Source organism: Myxocyprinus asiaticus, chromosome 32 (assembly GCF_019703515.2).
Source record: "Myxocyprinus asiaticus isolate MX2 ecotype Aquarium Trade chromosome 32, UBuf_Myxa_2, whole genome shotgun sequence".
NCBI classification, from domain to species: Eukaryota; Metazoa; Chordata; class Actinopteri; order Cypriniformes; family Catostomidae; genus Myxocyprinus; species Myxocyprinus asiaticus.
The window spans coordinates 23,173,859-23,183,735 of NC_059375.1; the positions used below are offsets into that span (position 1 = coordinate 23,173,859).

At 37.2% G+C, this 9,877-nt stretch overlaps 1 protein-coding gene across 3 annotated transcripts in view; it reads right to left on the minus strand.

Moving 5' to 3' along the window:
* The window catches only part of LOC127422828 (ORM1-like protein 3), a 63,277-nt gene that overhangs the window by 45,619 nt on the left and 7,781 nt on the right, over window positions 1-9,877 (minus strand). For all 3 annotated transcript variants that reach the window (XR_007894229.1, XR_007894228.1, XR_007894230.1), the window contains exon 4: window positions 41-1,402. The gene's annotated coding sequence lies outside the window, so the exon portion shown is untranslated. The remainder of the gene's footprint in view (window positions 1-40; window positions 1,403-9,877) is intronic.

Genomic DNA, 9,877 nt, shown 5'->3' on the forward strand with positions numbered 1-9,877 from the left:
AGCTGTAAACCAGAAAAGTCGCCAATTAAAAGAGCCTTACCTGTGACTGGAAAACCCGATTCCCTGTGTCCTCCTTCCCTCTTGCTGTGAAGTCTTCACAGTAACATTGATGAAGCTGGGCAGGGCATTTCCATCTCCCAGCACGCTTTGCATGGAACTCGACAGGCAGAGTAAATATTAAAATTAAGTGTTATTTTATGTGTTTTTTTGCAAGATTAATATAAACATGGATACTTGTTAGTGTTTAATGTTTTGTTGTGTTGAGATTTAGAAGAGTTTCTGTTATGTTGGAGTTTTGGGGGTTACCATTATGGTGAAGAGTGGAGCTTGAGCTAACGATGAGAACAGGTAGTTATCACACATAAAATTGATTGCTCGCGTCGTTGAGCAATTGCTGTGCTAACCATAGCATAGTTACTAAACTACACTCTGTAGTGCTTCCAACCAGCATGTATTTAGCATGCTAACATTACTTTCACTAGTTAGTTCATAAAGAAAAATAAGAGATTTGAGTTACATTGACACTTCTAATTTTGTTGGGTTTATCCAATTCAACTAGGCTCTTTCCACACAAAGTGTTTGTGTTGAGATTACATAGTAATTAAGTTAAGAAAACTAATTTCAAACAAGTGGAACCACTGTCCACAATTGAATCAAGTTCAGCAAAGAGCTCTTTTTTGAGTGTATCTGCCTACAGGGGTGGACTGGCCATCGAGAGCACTGGGCATTTTCCTGGTGGGCCGCTGGGTAATTTGGGCCGGCCTGCTGCTGCGCAAATACCGGCCCATCCTACAGGTGATATAGGCGTCCACCCTGGACTCCAACATGCCCGCGCGGACCCTATTACAGAATGATTATTTAAAAAAACTCTTTTAAGGTAAAGATGATTGTGGCAAGCAGGGCATGGCAGAGCAATAAGGATGGACGGCTGGGGGAGAATTATCGCAATCAGCCTTGAGAGAGATAAAGAGGAGCCAGAGCTGCAGTTCGGGAGAGACCTTTAAAGTAACTGCTGGAAAGCGAATCTGTGTGTGTTTATTTATTGGGCTGAAAAGCCAGTTAATGTAAAAAAAAAAAAGAAGAAAAGAAAAAAGAAAAAGACTTACATTTGGATTGTTCACCCAGCTCCTGCTTCCTCCTTCAACAAGAGAGTGCATGATGTGTCACATTGGTGCCGAAACCTGGGATTTTGGTGGAGGAAGGTGTTTTCATCAAGTCTTCGCCGCTGGCTGAAGATCGCAACGCAGAGGAGAGGTGGTGCTGGAGCGGCTGAGTGAGTCCAGTGACATTGGCCGGCGTTGCTGAGGTGGCAGTGCAGCTGGCTGAGGATCATTTGGCGTTGTGTTGGGGGGCCGGCGAGCCCTCTTCTCTCTCTCTCCCTCTCTTAAATATAAGATGAGCTCTGAATAATCACAAAATGACAAATAACTGCAAGTTACAACAAATACAATAACAGCTGCATAAATAAAATCGGCTAACAGTAAAGCTATGAGAAGTACATAGTCATTTGCATAATTTATTCATACCGCAAAGCATTACTGGGAGCTGAAGTGCGGCTTTTTGAATAATGCACACGCCTGATAAAAATGCAGAAAATAAGTCATGAAAAATATTACTTTGTGGCTATTTGAGTCTTTGTTTAAAGGATAGCAGAAACAGCGCTTGTCAGAGCATAGGGCTTTTCACTTTTTCTTAAGAATAATCTGAGGAAGGAATTAAAACACTGCAGATATAAAGATGCAACAAACTCACAGATAATCTGTAAAATATCTGAAAAGATCTACACTTTAAGAGGTATGTTTATTTTGTTTTGCATATATTTATATTTATATTTGTACATATTCAGGCCAACTCTGTTTTCATTGATTTTTAGAAAATAAACATTTACACATAGTTATGTGAATAACTGACATGAAATTTGTGACACTTTCTTCATCTGACTATTTTAAACAACATTTTATGATCTTGAATAGCTATATATACAAATATAATATATTATTATTATACTTGTTTCTACCACCTCATTAACTAAAACAATAGTTTATCTGCACTTCTAGATCTTTAAAACTTTGAAGAAATGCTGACTTGTCACAGCACCTAAAATACACAATTTACCTTATACTTTCATGTACATTTTAACCTAACATCTGTATGTTTTTGGACATGTTATTTGTCTGCTTATTTCTAGTGCTTTCTCTAAAAAAAATCCACTCATCACATTCACAGTAGTTTTATATATTTTAAAGTTATGAGAGTTTTTGCACTGGTGGGGCCTGTTGTCATGACTAGCAGTCAACAGAAATGTCTTTTTTTTTTTTCAACACAAAAATGTGAAATTGAGCCTGAAATTGAAATCAATGCGCTGGTGTGTTGGGGGCCAGGTTTGGTGGGCTGCTCTGGGCCAGAAAGTCCAGGGCCACTTTTTAGTCCCAGTCCACCCCTGTCTGCCTTTTAAAATCTAAAGCGTGGAAGTATTTTGGGTTCCATAAAAATGCAAAGGGATTGTTGGTCGAAGATGTTTCTGTAAAAAGTGGCAGAAAATTGGCAGCAAAACGCCTCCAACACATTCGGTCATCTGCGGGACAATCATTCCATGCAATTCGGTGAGATAAAAAGTACGTTTTGACAGTTCTGCTAGTTTTTTCAAATGGTTTTGAAAACTGAGAGACAACACTCAAAGACGACAAAAATGTCAACTGTTATTGCCATTTTCAGATAATGTGTAGCTTGCTTTCAAGTGGCCGAAGAGTAGTTCGCTGAAACTCCGCTAGCTACACAGTAGCGTTTGCGTATTTTTATTGTAAATGTATTTATTATTATTATTATTATTATTTTGTATGTAATTTAAATGTTCAATCATTTTTTTTATTATTGTTTTTTATTATTATATTCAGGGTTCTTTAAAAGTTCTTTGTAATCTGTAAATTAAAAAGGTTAGTTTAGCATTGAAAAAATGTAACTTGTTACTAATAGAACAAAGTTTGTTTACCTTTCAACCCATTTTTGTAATTTAATTCAATACCGTGATAATACTGTATACCATGATAAAAGCTTCAGCAATTTTCATGATGTGAAAATTTTATACCGTTACATGCCTTACTGAAACTGACTATAATGTCTTCAAAATGTTTTGATTACCCAGCCACATTTTCTCTGAAACTGAGCATACTGAACCAAACTACTGCAGTTTGTCACAGAGGTCCAATTTATTTATTTATTTATTTTTAAATGAGAAGTCACTGCCTCTGCAGGGCAGAACAGACATAAAATGTACAATGGAATAAAAAAACATTTCAGTAGAAGCAACATACAATACAACGCATTATTGCCAAAAAAAACAAACAAACAAAAAAAAACAACATTATATTCACTCACTGTGCACTTTATTATGAGCACTATGGTCCTAATAAAGTGCCCGACATGGTCTTCTGCTGTTGTAGCCCGTATGCCTCAAGTTTAACATGTTGTACATTCTGAGATGCTATTCTGCTCACTACAATTGTACAGAGTGGTTATCTGAGTTATCGTAGCCTTTCTGTCATAAACAAAGCTTTCTGTCTGCAGAACTGTTGCTCACTGGATGTATTTTTGTTTTTGGAACCATTCAGAGTAAACTCTAGATACTATTGTGCGTGAAAATCCCAGGTGATCAGCAGTTACAGAATTACTCATACCAGCCTATCTGGCACCAACAATAATTCCATGGTCAAAATAACGGAGATCAAATTTTTCCCCCATTCTGATGGTTGATGTGAACATTAACTAAAGCTCCTGACCAGTATCTGCATGATTGTATGCATTGCACTTCTGCTACATGATTGGCTGATGATTAGATAAACGCATAAGTAGTGAGTACTTGCTCAACACACATACCTCCTCCATCAAGCAAAAAAAGAAAATGAGGCATAACATAGATGAAAACACCCTAGTGTTTTCTATTGTAGATCCTTTCAATATTAACCAAACAAGAAGAAAACTTATAACTTGATAATTTTATATTCATCATAAATATAAAAAAAAAAAAAACATGGACAAATATATCAAATCTAGTGAAACAATGTTAACCATATCACCCCTGCCACATAGACAAACAAAAAGTGCTGAAGATTTGAAGTGGAAGTGGGCTTTAGCTGCTCTAATATTTAGTGGCTGATTCTTAGAGTCTTAGCAGCAAGACAATTGTCCGATTAAGCATTTGAGATGCTAATCCCTCATGCATGGGATGCTAATTTGTCCCTAATGTGTGCTTAGACTTCTCTCAAAACGGTTATTGCTCTGGTGATCAGACCTCTAGTACTTGGCTTTTGGGGGTGGGGGGCAAAAGCTATAATAGTTGTTTTGAATGTACATCTTGGTTATACTGTAAAACAAAGAAATTTGTCTCTTTAAACATTTTTTTTTATTTTTTGATATATTCATACATGACATGATTAATGTCTCTTAATATAGAGTTATTAACAGTAAACCTCAAGGTTTTTGTCTGTGACAACTCCTATGACATCCCTCGGATATTAAACAAATTCATCTTTGTCATAATTTTTTGAACTGATTTCACTGTAGCTACCCTGAAGTAAAATGTGGTCACTTCAGAACTGTGAATGAAAGCGTACTTTGTGGTAACAGGTGTGCTTTTGAAAATCAAATAGGCTTATGACATTTGAATTAGATAATACTGTGAAAGTATGAGAGTTAGACATATGAGACTGAGAGCAATAAAACATGTTTTGTTAGACTTGCAAATTATTTTATAGGCTATATCAGGGACATTTTACAGCTCCTTTCTACGTATATTGGGCGGGCATCCTATCCATCCATACAGTATGTGCTTTCCTACTCTAAAAATACATATTTAGGCCTCTTTTCAGAGCAGTGGCTGTCCTGAATCATACAGATCCTGGAGGGATCAATTCTTCATGTTTAATGCACCTAATCAGGGGCAACTCTATGTATACCCGTAATCCAGTGTAACCTCCCCTTCAGTGCATCTGCTCTTTGGGCAGTGGGACAAGTGGTAAATAAGATATAGTGACTGCAGTGTCCAGGCCTCCAGGGACCCACTCCTCACATAGTCATCATTTGTTGGGTTATTCAAATATTTGTAAATGTAATCCCCCTCCACCAGATTCAGTTTTAGTAAATAAAAAACAAAAAACTTTTACACAAGCACAAACAGCTACAACACACAATGGAACATCTGTATGCCTCACATCCTGGACTTCTTTTTAAATAACCATGTGCTTACTTTCAAAGTAAGCTCCTCTCAGCTCTCGTTTCTGTAGGAACTTCAAATGTCAACGCATTGCAGAGGAAATTGAGAATTTAAAACCCAGGGGGTTTCCAATGTTCTCCCAGTGCACAGATTTCAGTCATGTTTCCATCCAGCTGATTGAACTGATGGGCAGACCTTACAGACAGAGAGAGAAGAGAGAGACAAAGCCAGAAGACAGTCAAGGACATAGACTAGAGGATGTGAGGACAGAATAAAAGATTGAATAAAAGCTGTGGGTGGCAAAAGATAAAGCCGCCTTTGTGTATTTTTCAAATGAGAGATCACAAAGCCGCCCATACACTTGAGACCATTTCTAAACATTTAAGAGTAAACCAAGCTGAGAAAATATCAATCGCAATTCAAATCACTGTTATGTGCAATGCATTGAACACACTAAACTATTAAACCTTATAAAGTCTGCTAAATGCCATCTCAACTAAAAAATAAATGAGCCTTTATCCATTGGCAGTCCTATTTTTGGGTGGCAAATGCCACTTTGGATTAGCATCAATTTATAGCATATACTACCCCCTGCTGCCTAAAAGTGCCCATCATACTACATGACAGTAGGATAATACAATTTTGTTAATCACATGAACAAAAACAGTACATGTTCCCATGCAGTGGCGATTTTAGGGGGTGGCCTGTGGTGGCCTGGGCCACCCCTGAAATCTCATTGGCCACCCTGTGGCCACCCCAGAACTGATTGGTAGTTCATCATGTTCATCAACACAAGAACGAAGAACCAGTAGAAACACCTGTCAATCAAAGATGACATCTCAGGTCATTTGTTGATTTAGAGCCACACTGACCCAGGGTCAGATTTATATTTCTGACCATTATAGTAGTGGTGGGACTGAAGCTGTGTGAGCTGATCTTTGATCAGTGGGGGGAGGGGCAGGTCGCGGGCGGCCAGGCAGGTGCCGCGGGTCGCGGGCGCCAGGTCTGGAGTATAATGGTCGGTCAGAAGCACGAAACTGACACGAGCTAGCGTCTACCTCCAACTTCCAATGAGTTGACGAAGTCGATTTGTGGTCAAAAAGAAAGCTGTTAATTGAGAGGTATGTTCATCTAATCTAATGTTTAATTTATCCCAAATTTCCATGTGAATGTGAAAACATTTTTTCATTGTTACAGTAGCTAGGTTAAAGAGTAAGCTAGACCCTACACCACATTCAGCATGTTATCTTTATATTGACATGAAATATGAAATGCCATGTTTTCTGATTTAATGACGGAGGTGTGTAAAGTGTTTTACAGATGTATATGTTCAATAGCAAAAGTTATATATATGGCTAACCTGTGTGTGAAAAGGAAAGGTTTGTGCTGTGTCTGTACTTTAAATCTTTACATGAGTTATTTATGAGCTCTTTATGTGTATTATTGGTCAGTCAGACCAATAAAATCTTCAAAGTTTTTATACCTTATTTGACATTTTAAATATGCAGAGGCAGGGCAAATTGCACTTAAATGCTGCAAATGATTTGACTAATTATTTTATTTGGTAATATTCAAAGTAACTGAAGCTATCAGAACAATCTGCAATTTTGGGGTTTCCAGACAGACACCTATAAGCCCTCGTTGCCAATTTCACACACTGATTTGTACCCAATTTAACAATATTTCTGCTGGACAGTGCAGTTATAGCTAATAAATGAATGAATAATTGATTGAATGATTGATTGAATTTCGCCTCAATCAGTTATCACCTGTACTTGTATCTTTTTATGATTATACACTATACCTGATGTTATACGCAGATTAATTCTCTACAATGAGAATAGCTCTTAAATATGTGTAACTGACTTTTCCTAAACAATTACTGATTTAAAAATGGATGTTATGTTAAAATAACCAGAGATTCCCAGAAACTGTAATTGGTTGAAATAGAACAGGAATAGAAAACTGTCAAATGTCAAAACAACAGTCTGATATTGAATACAAACAATTCAGTGAATGCTAACATGAGTTTAAGAATTCATTTATTCTACATGTGTAGATGTTGATGCAAAGCAATGCGATATTTACACATTTTGATCATGTGCCATTCATAAAGGTTTTCCTGGTATTGCCACCCCACACTAGGTCTGTGCCCCATCTTGTCCACCCCAGTAAAAATGTCCTGGATACGCCACTGTTCCCATGATCCAATATCAATTAGACTACAATCAAGGACTTTTATGTTATTTATTTTTTATGAGGGCTACCAATACACAAAAAGGATGACATCCTATTTGTAAAAACATTATCAATGCCTACTTGTTTGCCCAGTTCTTCATTCTGTCTCGATGGTAACCAAAAACCACAATAAAAAGGAATCATTCAGTAGAATGAACTAGTTCTCAAGGCCACATTTTGCATGCAGTAATGTAACATTATTAAAGTGCTAGTGCTGACACCTAGTGCCCAACCCAGGTATTCAAATAGTCCTGACTGTTGCAGCTTTTAGCACATCGTGTCAGTACAATAAAGAGAGAGAGAGGGAAAAAAAAAATTTTTCATATTCATTTTTATTTCAAAAAATATTAAACAAGCAGACAATTTAAAGTATTTTTAATCAGACACCTCAAAATGTTCTCAAACCCTCATTTCAGTTGGTCAAACCAGAGACTGCTCACTTTGGTCAAACTCGGTCAGTATGTAAAGATAGTCTTATTGCTATCACTACTTTACTCATCCTCATCCCATCCCATAAGTGTATGAATTTCTTTCTTCTGCTGAACACAAATAAATATTTTTAGAAGAATATCTGAGCTCTGTAGGTCCATACAATTCAGGTGAATGGTGGCCAGTACTTTGAAAGTCCAAAAATCACAAAGACAGCATAAAAGTAATCCAAATGGCTCCAGTGGTATAATCCATATTTTCAGAAGTGATATGATAGGTGTGGGTGAGAAACCAATCAATATTTAAGTCCTTTTTTACTATAAATCTTCACTTTCACATTCCTCTTTTGTTTTTGGTGATTTGCATTATTTGTGCATATCGCCACCTACTGGCCAGAGAGAAGAATTGAGTAAAAAAAAAAAAAAAAAGGACTTAAATATTGAACTATTTCTCACCTACACCAATCATATAGCTTCTGAAGATATAGATTTAACCACTGGAGTCGTGTGGATTACATTTATGCTGCTTTTATATGCTTTTTGGACCTTCAAACTTGTGGAGAGCTGAGATGTTCTTCAAAAATCTTAAGTTGCGTTCAGCAAAGAAAGTCACATATCTGTGATGGCATGAGGGTGAGTAAATGAGAGAAATTACACTTTTGGGTGAAGTATCCCTTTAAGCCTCACTTAAGATGTGTTAATTTCATTGCATCAGATTATAAAATATTACACCAAATGCAATCTGCAAATAAATAATGCTAGATATTTTATTCAGCACTACCTTTTCTTATCCACTTTTGTGATGACTCAACCTGTCCCAAGGTCATTTTTAATGGATGTATAAAGTCAGTTCCTCTAAAGTTTAACCATTTGAAAACTTTTTTGTGTGTGCGTTTGTGCTTGTGTTATCTTCCTGTTAAATAAAATGCCACTTGTTTTAGTATTTTGTTTTATAATGCAAAAGCATTAATACATTAATTGGCTTAAGTGTCCAGATATTTTGGGGGGGCACTGTATATCACTCTCTAACCTTCCTTACCTGCTAAAGGTACAGACCAATGTTATTGTATTGCAACTGACAACACTATGGGATACAATATTCAAAAAGACAAACCAGGAACCATCTGTAGTGTTAAAATTATGCTAGTTACAAAGATTAGGTAAGCCACTATAAGAACGAAGGAAACACCTCACGGTTGGAATCTGTCTGCTCACTGAGGAGAGGTGTGTGGAAAATGTGTTAACAGGCCGATAGACAGCTTGCACAGGCTGTAGCAAGTAATGGAGAACTAAGACTAACACATGAGGCCTCACTCTGGCTGATTGTGACCAACTCTCACCTAGTCAATGTTTAAAAAGTTGCTGGCTTTGGGTAACAGCCCAAGAGCACAGACCTGGCTCACGTTGCACAAGCTGCAATACTGGTGTGCTCGCCTCCCAGATCATGCTTTGACCCAGCTGTATGGATTCAAGCAAACTCGACTGTTTTTAATGTGTAGTATCGATGTCATCCAAGTAAACTGTCTCATTTGTGCAACTACAAGAAATCACCTTAAAAGGGCCAGTTTTCTGGGTTAAAATATGGTTTGGTCCATGTTGCAGACATACAGTAGATCAACATTAAAGGGAGAGTTCACCCAAAAATTTACATCCTGACATTTATTTTTGTGTTCCAAAGAAGAAAGTCAGTCATATGGGTTGTAAAGGCATGAGGTTGAGTAAATAATAGCAGAATTCAGTTTGGGAGGGACTGTTTAAATGTCTGTGAAGGTTTTCATTCAGCCAGGTCATTTTTAAATGTCATGTACTGTATGCCTAGCGTTCATTCATTTATTACTACACTATGTTTTACATTAACTGATAAGCATGCTTCATTAGTTGCAGGATGCGATTTTCCCTGGTATTTAAGCATATTGCATAGCATGACATTATGCACTGAGTGAATTGCTATGGGAGTCGCCTAATTGATGCCGTCAATCACAATCACTGTGTGAATGTGAAC